The sequence below is a fragment of the Vipera ursinii genome (assembly GCF_947247035.1).
Source record: "Vipera ursinii genome assembly, chromosome: 1".
Classification (NCBI taxonomy): Eukaryota; Metazoa; Chordata; class Lepidosauria; order Squamata; family Viperidae; genus Vipera; species Vipera ursinii.
This window is the reverse complement of record NC_139512.1, coordinates 288,071,272-288,086,299: the sequence shown is the minus strand read 5'-3', so window position 1 is coordinate 288,086,299 and position 15,028 is coordinate 288,071,272. Positions and strand designations below refer to the sequence as shown.

The 15,028-nt window shown below is 36.2% G+C and overlaps 1 protein-coding gene across 2 annotated transcripts in view; it reads right to left on the bottom strand.

Annotated features, from left to right (window-relative positions):
- The window catches only part of CHRM3 (cholinergic receptor muscarinic 3), a 252,654-nt gene that overhangs the window by 74,609 nt on the left and 163,017 nt on the right, over positions 1–15,028 (bottom strand). For both annotated transcript variants that reach the window (XM_083349911.1, XM_083349910.1), the window contains exon 3: positions 14,258–14,523. The gene's annotated coding sequence lies outside the window, so the exon portion shown is untranslated. The remainder of the gene's footprint in view (positions 1–14,257; positions 14,524–15,028) is intronic.

The following is a 15,028-nucleotide window of genomic DNA, read 5'->3' as shown; positions in this document are numbered from 1 at the left end:
CATCCTAGAATGTGAAGTGAAGTGGGCCTTCGAAAAGCTGAGCAACAACAAAGCTAGTGGAGGTGACAGTATTCCAGCTGAGCTGTTCAAAATCTTAAAAGACAGTGCAGTAAAAGTGCTACACTCAATCTGCCAGCAAATTTGGAAAACTCAACAGTGGCCACAGGATTGGAAAAGATCAGTTTACATCCCAATTCCAAAGAAGGGCAGTGCCAAAGAATGTTCAAACTATCGCACCATTGCACTCATTTCTCATGCTAGTAAAGTCATGCTTAAAATCCTACAAGCTAGACTTCAGCAGTATGTGGATCGAGAACTACCAGAAGTACAGGCAGGATTTCGAAGAGGCAGAGGAACTAGAGATCAAATTGCCAACATACGCTGGATCATGGAGAAAGCTAGGGAGTTCCAGAAAAACATCTACTTCTGCTTCATTGACTATGCTAAAGCCTTTGATTGTGTGGATCATAACAAACTGTGGCAAGTTCTTAAAGAGATGGGAGTACCAGACCATCTTATTTGTCTCTTGAAAAACTTATGTGCGGGTCAAGAAGCAACAGTGAGAACTGGGCATGGAACCACTGATTGGTTCAAAATTGGGAAAGGAGTCCGGCAAGGCTGTATACTTTCACCCTGCCTATTTAACTTATATGCAGAGCACATCATGAGAAAGGCAGGGCTAGATGATTCAAAAGTTGGAATTAAGATTGCCGGAAGAAATATCAACAACCTAAGATACGCAGATTATACCACTCTAATGGCAGAAAGTGAAGAAGAACTAAAGAGCCTCTTGTTGCGGGTGAAGCAGGAGAGTGCAAAACTTGGGTTGAAACTTAACATTAAGAAAACCAAGATCATGGTATCTGGCCCTCTCAATTCCTGGCAAATAGATGGGGAAGAAATGGAGGTAGTGACAGATTTTATTTTCCTGGGCTCCAAGATAACTGCAGATGGGGACTGTAGCCAAGAAATTAAAAGACGCTTGCTCCTCGGAAGGAAAGCCATGGCAAATCTAGACAGCACACTAAAAAGCAGAGACATCACCCTGTCAACAAAAGTGCGTATAGTCAAGGCTATGGTCTTCCCAGTTGCAATGTATGGCAGTGAAAGTTGGACCATAAGAAAGGCTGAGCGCCAAAGAATTGAGGCCTTTGAACTATGGTGCTGGAGAAGACTCCTGCGAGTCCCTTGGACTGCAAGGCGATCAAACCGGTCAGTCCTAGAGGAGATCAATCCTGACTGCTCTTTAGAAGGCCAGATCCTGAAGCTAAAACTCAAATACTTTGGCCACCTAATGAGAAGGAAGGACTCACTGGAGAAGAGCCTAATGCTGGGAAAGATTGAGGGCAATAGAAGAAGGGGACGACAGAGAATGAGGTGGCTGGATGGAGTCACTGAAGCAGTAGGCGTGAGCTTAAATGGACTCCAGAAGATGGTAGAGGACAGGAAGGCCTGGAGGAATGTTGTCCATAGGGTCGCAATGGGTCGGACACGACTTCGCAGCTAACAACAACAACAATATATATATATATATATATATATATATATATATATATATATATATATATATATATATAGATAGATAGATAGATAGATAGATAGATAGATAGATAGATAGATAGATAGATAGATATATAGATAGATAGATATATAGATATATAGATATATATATAGATATATAGATATATAGATATATAGATATATAGATATATATACCGGTATATATATATATATATATATATTTTAAGAAATGTTACAAATTTTTGTGAAAGCAATGAACAAGAAATGTGAAGGTTTTTGTTATTTGAGACAGAATTTTCCAAGAATAACTCATGCCCAGGTTGTGGAACACATTTTTGTTGGTAAAATACATCATCAATGACAAGTAATAGAAGATCTGCTAGTAGGGCTAGAGAAAATTGCCAGGAAAGCATTCAAGGATGTTGTTGAGAATTTTCTTGAAACTATAGAGCACTAAACTACATTTAGTTTTTTTACAAATTTACTGCATACAAGGCCATGAAATGCAACATGTCACTGAAGGTTCATTTTCATTCACACATGGACTTCTTTGCTGAAAATCTAGGTGCACTCATTGATGAATATGGTGAAAAGTTTCACTGGCACATTGCCCCAATGGAAAATGGCATCAAGGCAATTGGAATCCATCAATGCTGGCTGACTATTGGACACTGCAATGAGATACATCAGTCACTGAGTACAAACAAAAATCAGCAGCAAAACACTTTTAGCCTTGTTGAATTCATGCAGCACGTTAGAAACATTATGCAATTAAATATGTTATAGTCATTAAAAGTTAATTTCATATTTCTCAAGATTCCTATGTGATACAGTCATTCTGAAATTTTATTTGTGTTCAGTTTGAAGGGATCTATCATAATCACCAAGTTTTTCAGGAAGCAAAACTTTGGAAAAAAATTGTTGTCCAGTGAAATCAATATATGACTCAAGTAGCTCTGCACAGAGCAGGCAAAGCTCTTTTATCTCATTATGGGGAAAACATTTGAAGAATATTAAGAAAAACATTTGACAGAATATTTGGTTTTAAATTCCATCTGGGAATATTATGGGGATGCTCAACATAATTCAAAATTCAAAATACATTCAAAACAATTTACTCTGGTACTCATGATCATGTAACGTTTACTTTTTAAAACCTTGTCATTTGAACTCCAAATAGTACTTCAATTGGTAAAGCTGTAGCGGTACTCCACAATGTCCCTTACTTTACGTGCTGTACTAAAACCTTGTTCTCTGTCTCGATCAGATGAGGAAATGTAGGGAACATTTAGTGCCAGAAGAGGAAGCAAACCAGGTTTTCTATGGAAAATCATTGCAAGGAAAATCAAGACTGGGATACACTGAACTCCTCTGCCAATCTATGAAATTAGCTTTCTTCTTGCTTAGTCCAGAGTACAGGAGCAAATATCTGGCAGTCAAAGCATGCCAAACAGCTCATTCTGACATTTCTGCCAGATATTGCAATTACTGCTTTTTTTTAAACACAAATCAGCTATTTTGTCAGTCTGGTCAAACAGTTTATCCATCAGCCTCCAAACTAGCAAATGAAATGGAAAGCTTTCTTCTTTATTTTGAGAACCAAAAGTTAGGTTTAGCTTGCTGAACTAAATATTCTTCTTTATAAGGCATCCTTCAAATGTGGCTTTTAAGAAAAACTTTTTTTTTACTTCCTCAAGTAAATTACTGAATATAACTATAATTGCATCTAATATCTGAACCACTAAAAGAATAAAGGAATCTTTACACAATAAACAACTCTATACTTGCCAACAGAAAACAGAAACACATTGCACTGGTTCAAACTTAAGAACAAATACAAGATATACAGAACCCAATTGGCAGACGTGAAAATCTAATTATGTACTCTGCTTCCCATAATAGCCTTATATTTAAAAATTGCATATTGGATTGGGGAATCATGTTGAAATGGATGGGTAGTAAAGTGCAGGGATGATAAAAGGAGATCATCCCAACCTGGATAAAGGTACCTTCCAGTGAGCGGAGTTTTTAGAGTCAAGAATGTGGATGGATCCCAGCTTCTAGCCCCACACCAAAGCCCACTCCATTTGCAAAAGCCTTGGAGATAGCCTTATTCAACTAGGAGGTCCCCAGAATTATTGGGGTTCAACTTCTAGAATTGTCAGAATTGGCCACCCTGATGGGGGATTTCTGATACTGTGCTGGAAGACTGGTAATATTGGAGAAGACTGCTGTCGTTCGTCAACTACGGTAACTCTTCTCCAAAAAGCCTTAACTGAGGCTGCTCTACCTTGATCTCCTTAGACAGGAAAGATGTCTATTTCGGTACTTCTAAATCAGAGATTCACTCAAATTTAACAGTTAATTAGATGCAAATGAAGATAAAAATGTGACAGTTACATTTTTGAGCATGAGCAACCTTTAGAAAAGTGATAAATTTCTATTTAAGCTTCTTAGAAGAGGCTTATATTTAATGATAATTAATCAGACAGACGCTTTTCTGCAATAATAAAGCAGCTAAATTATTGAGTGACAGCACCTGCTTCCTTTTGTGTACAATATAAGATAGGAAAAGAAAAGCATTTAATGTCACAGAAACATTTGATTGAGTACAAATTGAGTACAAATTTCCATCCGTTTTGCCTGATTATAAAATAAATATAAGAATGCTTCTTTTCTGTAATTAGAATTATCTAGCAATAACTATTTCAGCTCTTAATCAAAAGAAAACATTTTAACCATCACTAAAGAGAATTCTTGTAATAAAAATATAGAGCTTGTCTATCTTATAACAGAAGATAAAGTTAAGTTACAAACCTGTAATTCATTATTGATACTTGCTGGATAGGGATTAAATAGATAAATAACTATAAAAATTTGGTGCAACATCTTTTTTTTTTTGAAGTGACTAATAATATTATTTTCAATTAACTGTTATGTTGAAACACTATTGAGGTGGGAATTTCATCCAAGCAAAGTAATAGAAATTTAAAAAAATAGTCAAATGACAATAAAATAAAGAAATAAATGTTTCATCTTGCATAATTGAGGTAGAAATTGAGATGTTCAAGAATGTTTACCTTTTACTTCCTCAGTTAAGTGTGGCCAACCTCTCATCCTTATCATTCTTTACTATCTGCATTTTCCCCTCATCCATAGTATTTTTCACTTTATCATTTCACCAAAGGTCATGCTCATACTTCCCACATATAACATCATACATAATATACTGTATACATAATTCTAGTTCAAGCAGCTTCTACATTCTTCTTCCATACATCCAATTTCTCTTAATTTTGTTGATAAATTAATTTATCTTCTAATATTTTCTCAAGACTCATATTTTTTTTTCTGTAGTCACTCCATTACAAATGTAATTTCACTTCTTTTCTTACTACACCCATTTCCCTCCCAAGATCTACTCTCGAAAGTATGAAACAAGTATTTGCCCCATAATGAAAACCTTTCAGCACCCTTTTATCCCTCATGTTTCAATCTTTCATCATAAATAGTCAAACATGTTTTTCAATGCATTCCTTTCCCAAGAATACTGTAGACTTTCATTTTAACCACATTACAGCAAATAGCCACTTGATAAAGACTCTATTTCTTATTGCTAGAGTGCTGAGTTTAGATTTTAAATCTGAAGCATCTGGCTGAACAAAGTTATGATTTTCTGTGAAAAACAGTTACTACATCTAACAGGAGGAAAATCCAAAGCTTGGATCATGAGACATAGTCTTTTGGCAATTTTGTTGTCTCCCAGAGACAACTAGACGGACTAAATGTCTGATTAAAGACATTTTTTTCTCAGGCTATTTGCTTACTAGAGATCTTAATGACATTTACAAGCAGGAATGAACAGATATATGTCCCTAAGTTTCAACAATTTTTTTTTCACATCAAAGCCTTTCCATAACAACTGATTGAATATTTGCACCACTAGGGTAATGGAAAATTACTTGAAACATTTCTATTTATTATTTATTTATTTATTTCTGCCTTACTACTATTACAAAACGTTTCAAGTCAAACATATTGAGAGGGGAAAAAAACTTGGGCCAAGCAGTTGAATGTTGTTCAGACATAATAATAAAGCAGAAAGATTTGATGCTATTTGCTCTTCTCTCTTACCTTCTATGGAATTTATTTTGATCAAGTATCATAGGAAGAATCCAGTAGATTCTTTGCCAAAAGAGTCATGTGTTGCAAGTGTAAAGCAGATGCTTTGAATGCTGAGTGATAAAAAGGGACACAATAATTGGGCATGAATGGAATTACGTGAAAATTTTACACAATTTACATATTTGTCCTAACTTTCCTTCTTTATGCACCTCCTCTACAGGCTGATATATGCTTCAAAGGAGAAGCAGAAAACCATGCAGATGCATTTAGACAATGGATGAACGTACTTCAATGCTCATTATCTAGTATTATAGCTTCATTGAATAAGAAATCATTCTAATTCATTCAGCTACATTGTGGACCTAAATATTCAAAGCTATATACTATCTTATTAAAATCAGAATAAATATTCAGGATTCTCCTACTGCCTTTGCTTAGATGGTAAAAACTACGTTTCTCAATAATGTTATTTCTTTTTATATTAGGTTTGTCTAATGGGAAATGATGGTACTAATATGTATAGCACCACAGCAAGAAATACTGAAATCTGCCTTCTTTAGAGTCAGCTCAGTGACATAAATAACAGAATGCACAAATACAGATATTGAAAACAAATTAAACCCTAATTTTGCCCAAATGCAGAAGATAGTTACCTTAAAACAATAATTACAACAGAACCCGTCAGACCAGACCGGATTGCTCAAAGAGATATGTTTTTAGGTCGCGTCGGAAGGAGCGAAGGTCGGGAGCCATCCGGAGCTCAACCGGTAAACGGTTCCATAGGTCAGGCGCGTCCACAGAGAACGCCCTCCCTCTGGGAGCCACCAGACGGCATTCTCCGAACAGCGGAACCCTTAGGAGGCCCTCTCTGTGGGAGCGCACTGGACGGAGGGACGTTGACGCTGGCAGCAGGTGATTCCTAAGGTACTCCGGACCCATGCCATGTAGGGCTTTGAAAACCATTACCAGCACCTTGAATCTTACCCGGAGGACAACTGGGAGCCAATGCAGCTCACGGAGTAGAGGTGTAACATGGGAGTATCGGGAGACTCCCAACACAACTCTAACAATAAATATTATTTATTTTAATAACATGTTGAAGAGGAAAGATTCCCCCCCAGCCTTATCTGGAGACATTAATTATATAGTTAATGCTAAGTACTATCTATGCTATTTTGCTGTTCTCCCCTCCTCCCCCCTTGAATTTATTTCATTAACTTCAATCAGAATAGAGCTGGAAGGGACCTTGGAGGTCTTCTAGTCCAGCCCCCTACTCAAGCAGGAGAGACTATACCATACTGACTTTCCGGACAACCATGAGATTTCCTGACAATCATGAAATTTGCATTTATTTTTTAAAGACAATGAATTCATCAAGCCTTCACTGTTGACTGAGTATGTATCAATCCTTGTTTTTGATTAAAGAAAATCAGCTAAATATATTTTTCAACATATAACCCTAATATACACAAACAAGTGTTATTACTCTACAGCTGGGGTGTTTTAAATAGTAGGTTTCTAAAGCAAAGTCATACTGGTTTGCAGTATCTTCCTATTATCAAAACTAGGGAAAAAAACACAAGACAACAATCAAATCAAAACAGATGTAACTGAAGATGTCAAGTTAAGTGTTGAAAGAAGCTGAAGATAATCCTAGCATGCATTGAAATGTAAGCAGAGATATGGGGAAAAACAAAACAAAACACCAGGATCACTTGGATCATCCCAGGTATGAAAATAAACTCTCCCTAAATACTGTATATTTGTAAACTGAACTAAAGACATAAGGCCAGTTGCTTTATTCTCTAGCTGTGAAATTGCTAACTTTTAATTCAGAAAATCATATGCAAATAGATTTAACATGCATAGAAAATGATAATATTGTTATATTCGATGCAAAATTGGTTGCACAGTGTAACATGTCATGTCCTGATCCATGCTGTTTGCTGACATGAAATAAAAAAGATCATAATAAAACCAACCATAGTAATTTTCTAGTTTTCACAATATAATCTTGAAAGTGCCAAATTTGTGGTATTTCAGTGACAAACAATATAGTATGGCAGACACAGATTATAATATGGTAATTATGTTATGTACTAATTCTGATATCAATTCTTCAGAATCTATACGGCATATTTCAGTACCTCCCTTTTGGGAACATTTATTACCCTTATATCCATTACTCAGATGGCAAATCATTGTGTATAAAGATTTTTTTTTCAACCTAAATGTTTTTTTTAAAAATAATACTTGAGCTTTCTGAATTGCAGGATATTCAGATCTTTTGGCTGGTCCAAAGGGAGGGAGAGCACACTTTCATTATGAAAATGACATTTAATATTTAATTTTAGCAACTTCAATTTTGTGTCAATATTTGCTATTACAACATATACCAAGCATAATTTTTATTCTTTTCCACAAATTGTCCCCAATAAATAATTTGCAGGAGAGCTCTAGTTCAAGCATCTCTGGAAAAAAAAAGGGAACACAGCTTCTCTATTAGTTTCAACTGTTACAGTTCAATCATTGTTTTGTCGGCTCTAAATAGAGATAGGTGAGCTCACCTCAGCACCTATCAGATTACCTTGGAAATTAATCAAATGTTCAGCTAATTGTTGGCTCATGCCAGATAATTCTTTGAGCAGCCCCAGCAAAGCAATAATTTTTCTGCAGGTTATATTGAAAACTTGAAATTCCCCATAAAACCAGAATGGCAGTGCATAAAAAGTAATTGAGATAGTGAGCATCTGCCTGCTTTTTAAAGGACAGATCATAAACACAACTCCCTAGGCAAACAATGGGTTTTATTTTAAGAGTGTTCCCTGAAAGCAAGGAAATAGGAAAAGAGCAACTTTTTGCTTTCGTCAAAAAGATGCAAGCAACATTATGACATTGTGCTGCAATTATTTCTGTACAGGTCAAGAAATAGATACACATGGGACAGGGCTTGGATCACAAGACCCTAATGCAATTTTCTTCACCTTGTCACTTCTGCAGACACCACTGAGGATCAACATTTCTTTCCAAATGTCTGAGGATCAGCCTTCTAAACTGAGAAATTTTCAGATTTGATTGTAATCCAGCATAGGATTCAAGTGTTTTCAAAGCTTGTTTCTTATTTCAGGCAGGTATTATAAAGGTCCTGATTTCCTGAACAGACACGTCAAACACAAGGCCCGGGGGCCAGTTCCGGCCCGCGAAGTGGTTTCATGTGGCCTGCGAAGCCATCCTGGAAACAGTGAGGGAACGACCCCCACTGCCTTGGCCCTGGCCCAGAGACCCTCCTCCTGCCAGAGACCCTCAGATCTGTCCCACTCCTGCCCAGGCCCCCATAGGCACCCTTGATGCGAACGATGTAGAGCTGGCCATGCCCACCCAGTAGGCCATATGCACTCTAGCCACGCCCACCAAGTAGGCCACGCCCACCCGGCCCCCTGAGGGCAACCGCAATGCTGATGCGGCCCTCAATGAAATTGAGTTTGACACCCCTGCATTATAGCATTTATTTTATATTTATTTTTTATTTTAATTCCATTTATATCCCGCCCTTCTCCGAAGACTCAGGGCGGCTTACAAGCTTAGCAGTAGCCTTCATTCTATGTATATGCCTGCTTGTTAGGGATTTCACACACCCCCCCAAGCGGCATTATTACAAAGTCAGCTTAATTGCCCCCAACAATCTGGGTCCTCATTTTACCTACCTCGGAAGGATGGAAGGCTGAGTCAACCTTGAGCCTGGTGGGATGCGAACCTGCACTAATTGCAGGCAGCTGGTGTTACTTAAGGAGGCATTAGCCCACTGCTCCACCAAGGCTCTTTTCTAATCCTGAAAGGGATGATGTGTCTTTTTCAACTAATACACTAGATAGACCAATTGAAAATGATGTTAAGGATAAGAGACAAATACTAGAACTGAGCTGGAGGAAAAGAAAAATAAATCTGAATGACCATTGGGTGATAGCAAGAATATGTAAAAAAAAAACAAACCAAACAACAACAACAAAAAAACCCTCTAGCTTTCTACTCCTATCTAGTGACCAACCAGATTTTTGCAGTCCAAATACTATTAATGTTTTTTTTAAAAAATAATGATGAATGCAGTAACCGAAAAGACATCACTTGCCTTTTTTTTTAAATAAAAATCAAAACTTTCTTGGCTTCATGCGATCAGTGATAAAACCAAAAATATATCACGGTATTTTGTTTTACCGGATTCTAATATTTTCTTCTATTTTTAATATTGCTTTTTTTGTCTTCCTACTCTCCTACATAAACAAAAAATAAGACATGCTACATTCTTGAGAATACAGCAGCTTCTAGCTCCATGGCAATGAAAAAAAAGTAAAAATTTAGCAATAAATATTAATTGTCTGAACAATCTATATTATGTTTAATTATATACACCACTCTCGTTTTTATGGGTAAATGAAGTTTTATTTATTTGTATCCCTTATTATTTTTTACAAATGACTCAAGGTGGCAAGCGTATCCAACACATCTTCCTCCTCCTATTTATACATAATTCATTTTAAGAAGTGATTGAAAATGTGCTATCAATGTATGACATTTACTTTACTTTTCCCAAAGTTTCCGGCTTGCTCCTGTAAAAAAAAAAAATGTTCTTGTTCCAGTTTTCTGAAAATGTTACTTCTCCAATATCCAAGAGGTATTTCCATGTTTTCTGTCTTTGGCCATGCTACTCATTGATGAGCACTTAGTTTTTGCCCATCAAGAGCCTTCCTGCCCTCAGCAGCTTTCTAAGGGAGAATGGGGCTTGACAGGAGGAGGATACATGCATAATCTACAATCAGCAGTGAAAGCAATCCATGCTGTGCAATCACTCCTTGTAATCCAAGAATTGTCATCCTTTGGCTTTAAGCTAGCCGAAAGATATGTTATTAAGACAGGACATGTGCATGTGCCATTTTTCCCCTCTAATCATCTATGTTTGGTTTATTTTAATCTTTTGTTTTTACCATCTATATATTGACAAGGCTTTTACATCCACTGGGCTGATATTTGTGTGTGTGTGTGTGTGTGTGTGTGTGTATCTATTTGTTTGACTTAACATCCACCAGAAACAAAAGAAAATCTTAGGATTTATGTACATTCATAAACATTCAATGAAATTTCCACAGAATAGAAGTAAAACAACAAGCAATAAGGCAAAAATAAGTACACATTAAAAATCTTCTAATCAACAACCAATGGCATAAATACATACCACCAAAGGCTTGCCAAAATAATTTAGTCTATAATAAATCCCGAGTGCCGCATAACAGAGTGAGCGCCTGTTACTCGTCCCAGCTTCTGCCAACCTAGCAGTTCGAAAGCACGTAAAAATGCAAGTAGAAAAATAGGGACCACTACGGTGGGAAGGTAACAGCGTTCCGTGCGCCTTTGGCGTCTAGTCATGTCGGCCACATGACCACGGAGATGTCCTCAGACAAGCGCTGGCTCTTCAGCTTTGAAACGGGGATGAGCACCGGCCCCTAGAGTCGGAAACGACTAGCACGCATGTGCGGGGGAAACTTTACCTTTTTATAATAAATTACAGAAAGCCAATTGTATGGGGTTGATCAAAATTCTGGAAGGAGGCTATTCCAAAGTGTCAATATTAACAGAGCATCTATGAGATTCCACCATATTCACCTTGTGAACCACTTCTCTGACCCCTATGTAGCCTCAGAAAGTTGGGCAACTACTCTATTAATAGTATCTCAGAGAATTAGATGGAAGGACAGAAGTAGAAAATCTAGTAATTGTGTGTTGTGCTTGTCTGATTAAGTGATTAATGGGTAAAATGTCTCATATTCACATAGAATGGGAAACTGTATGGACAAAATCCATTGAAGTGACAAAAATGATGTGTTTATTTATTTAAGAAATCTATTTGCCACCCATCTCACAGTTCGAGGCAGCTCTGTCTTGAGATGTTATGTGGGACACTACAGAATCTACGGACACCAAGTAAGAAGAGAAAATTCTTCGTGAGTTTAGCTCTGTCACATACCCATTGAATATGTCATATGGCTTGGAGCCTGAGTATTGTAAAAATGACCCAAGTAAATTCGATTCACCAGATCTGAATGGATAGGAAATATCTGTCGAAGGGTCCCTATCAATACAACAAGACATTATAGGCAAGGGTATGAAAATGTATATGGAGGCAATTGTTCCATCTTTTGAACAAATTACACCTTGAACAGCTAATGTCCCTTGCCCTCCAGGAATAGGCAAAATTTGGCTTTTTAGGAAGGCTTTTATGATTAAGCAGCTACAGGAAATCCATGTGTTTATTGTTTGTGATGGTTCACAATTTTATACTTTGTAAATTATATGCCTTATATCATGGTTTGATTCCATATACTGCCTAGAGCCTCTGTAGATTATTCAATAAATGTATAAATCTTAGGAATCAACCAAAAACCTCAATCCTTTTTATTTTACCAGATACATATACTGGGTCAAGACACTGTTGGAATACTGTACAGCCCATGGTTCAAATATCTGACATGTACAACTATATTTTGGCATATGATGCTATATCCCCAAATCTTACAATACTCCACAAGAGAGCAACTTTGCTTTCCAACTCCTACAATAGTCTAGAATGATTCCTGTGTCTGCCAAATTAGAGCTACATTGAACATTGATATACTCCTATCCCAGCAACAAGAAATAATGTGCTCTGAATTAATAGTGAAACTTCATTGAATCTCTAAACAGATGGAAAATAATTTGACAAGTTCTGAAAATGGCATTTCTGGGATCCATGACAATCTTAAAATTATGAGACTTTAAGCTCTTCAATTTAACAACATTTGTAAGCATGGAAGAGAATTATTGCTTTTTTTTAAAGAAATGACAATTAAGACCTTAGGGGGAAAAGTTCAAGTTCATGATGAACTTATAATAAGTGTGCAAACTGAAATATTTAAACTGTACATACATGTTACAAGAAACCACTTAAAAATAATCAAATTACTCCTGGATGTAGAGGAACATAAGCCTTTGCTAATTTACAAGGAAGAAGGTATTTAAGAAATCTTTTAATTGCCAGCTGTTTTTAAACTTGAGATATTTCGAGAACAAGAGGTAATTCTGCCAGGAAATTTATTACTACAATATGAAATCTCTGGGATCATTTGAAGCATTTATTCTCAAATCTATTCTTGCTATCAACTCAGTAAAAAGAAAGATAAAATAATATTTTAATTTTATACAGATGGGGAAAAATGCTAGCTACCCCACATATGATTCTTACCAAATATTTATAGCAGCTAAAGTTAAAATGCAACTGCTACATTTAGAATAATTATAACATTTTTTGAAATACATAAATCAAAACTTTTGGGAATCAAGAGAGAAAGCTGGAAAATTTGTTTATTGTTTGAAGCAACAAAATCAACATATTTATGGCTTAAATTCAGGTCAGTGAGAGTCAGTTACTGTAAGTACTAAGACAAGACTCTACTAATTACCAGTTTTACAATGTTTATAAACAGTTTTACAAATTGGAGGCATATGTAACTGAACAGCAAATAATTACTTTCTTGGGAAATAGTTGAAATGGAAAAGATGTCTCAGATTTTTCCTTTCCACTGGGGAAGGTGGCTGTATTCATTCAAACAAATCCCAAATTCTGCAACTCTCTGAGCTAGACAGATAGCTGCTAACATTAATGCACTGTGTCTAATCTAAAATGCAAAGAACTGTGAGCTCAATTCATGGTAGAAAAATTTAAAGCCCTAGAAGCATATCTCAGTACCTACCTCTGATAAATCCCAAATAGGACAAAACTGGTCACACAGTTTTGTGTCCTGATGATAAGTGTTAACTGAAAGTACTATATAGGATATAAACTCTATTAACATAAGAGAGATTTCTTTGTCCTCCTAATAAAGATGGTGAGGGAAGTCATGTAAACTCTGTTCATGGGGGCATGCATAATATAACATCTGTAACTCTTTGAAAGCTTAAAGCACGGGTGTCAAACTTGATCACGTCACATGATGTATCGTGACATATCACAATGTTTTTTGCCTTGGCGGAGCCTGGATGGGTGTGGCCTGCACATGACGCATCCAGCCCATGGGCTGCCAGTTTGACACCCCTGGCTTAAGGGAAGGAGAACTGAAAATAATTCTGGCAGATTGAAGAAGGAGTGCGACCCAAATGCTTTTGCAGTCTCAGGGGTGTCTGCAGTTCTAGGATCCTTAAGAGATGGAGTACTTGAAGCAAAATCAGCAATTCAATATTATAAGGAATTAAAAAAACAAAATGTAGGTTAGCATTAGTTACCTATCTGAATTCAAAATAAAGTCTTGCGATACACAAATTTGGAAATTAAACAGGCCCAGAGTTTCAAAAACTTAAAAACTGATTAATGACAATGTTAATTTCATTAACAATGAAATTAATTGATCATAAAATATTGTTTTGTCAATTGAGACCCAGAAAATGGTCAGACAACAGGAGTTTTGTTTTGATATTGCAAGAAACATGAAGATTCTTTAACTAATACAATTTAGTCTTATCCAGCCATTGATTTGAAATCATGACAAATTTATTTTCACAGTTTTTCAGTTGTCATAACTGATCTTACCTTTGAGAAAAAGTCCAAGTTGCTTTCTCAGTTGATCGAGCCAGATGTATCCACCTTAGGGCAGTGCAGGTCTCTTTTGACAAACACAGAGATGTTGCAATTTATCCAAGTGAAGAACACCTCATGATGCATTTTACATCATAAAAATGCACCATGGAACACAGCACAAATTTAGAGGAGTTCATCAGAAAGCAAGAAGCAGGAATTAGGTACAATTGGCAATGTTTGCAGGCAATGTCTTCAAAACCATGGATGATGGAGAGGACCTAGAAAAAAAGAATATAACAGATTGGTTTTTCCCAGGAAAGAAAATAAGGAATAGAAAAAAAGAACTTTAAGAATCTTGTAAAGATGTTAAATCAGTTTTAATTATAAAAACATTTCAATATTCAGTCTGAAAAGTCAGCCTAATTTTTCTGAATTGGTTCAGGCAGGTGGAACAGCAGATATACTTACTAATCTTTTAAAGCCAGTTTCTTACTCTGCTAAATCAATATTTTTATATGCACAAGGCTTTTAATAAGTGTCCTTTTATCCAAAGGCTAGAACTTGTTATTCCATTCCACCATTCCTGATTCTAAAATTAAATGGTTGTTGCCAGACATTCATATTTAGAAAACTTATATGGTGGCTTACAAGACATAAACTTTGTTGAATTGCCTTCAAGACCTGTATCGAATGTACCTTTTCCTTTAGATTTTTCTTTTGCTGTTATTATTTTAAAAGCAATAAAACTAAATAATAAATATATAAGGTAAAGGTAAAGGTTCC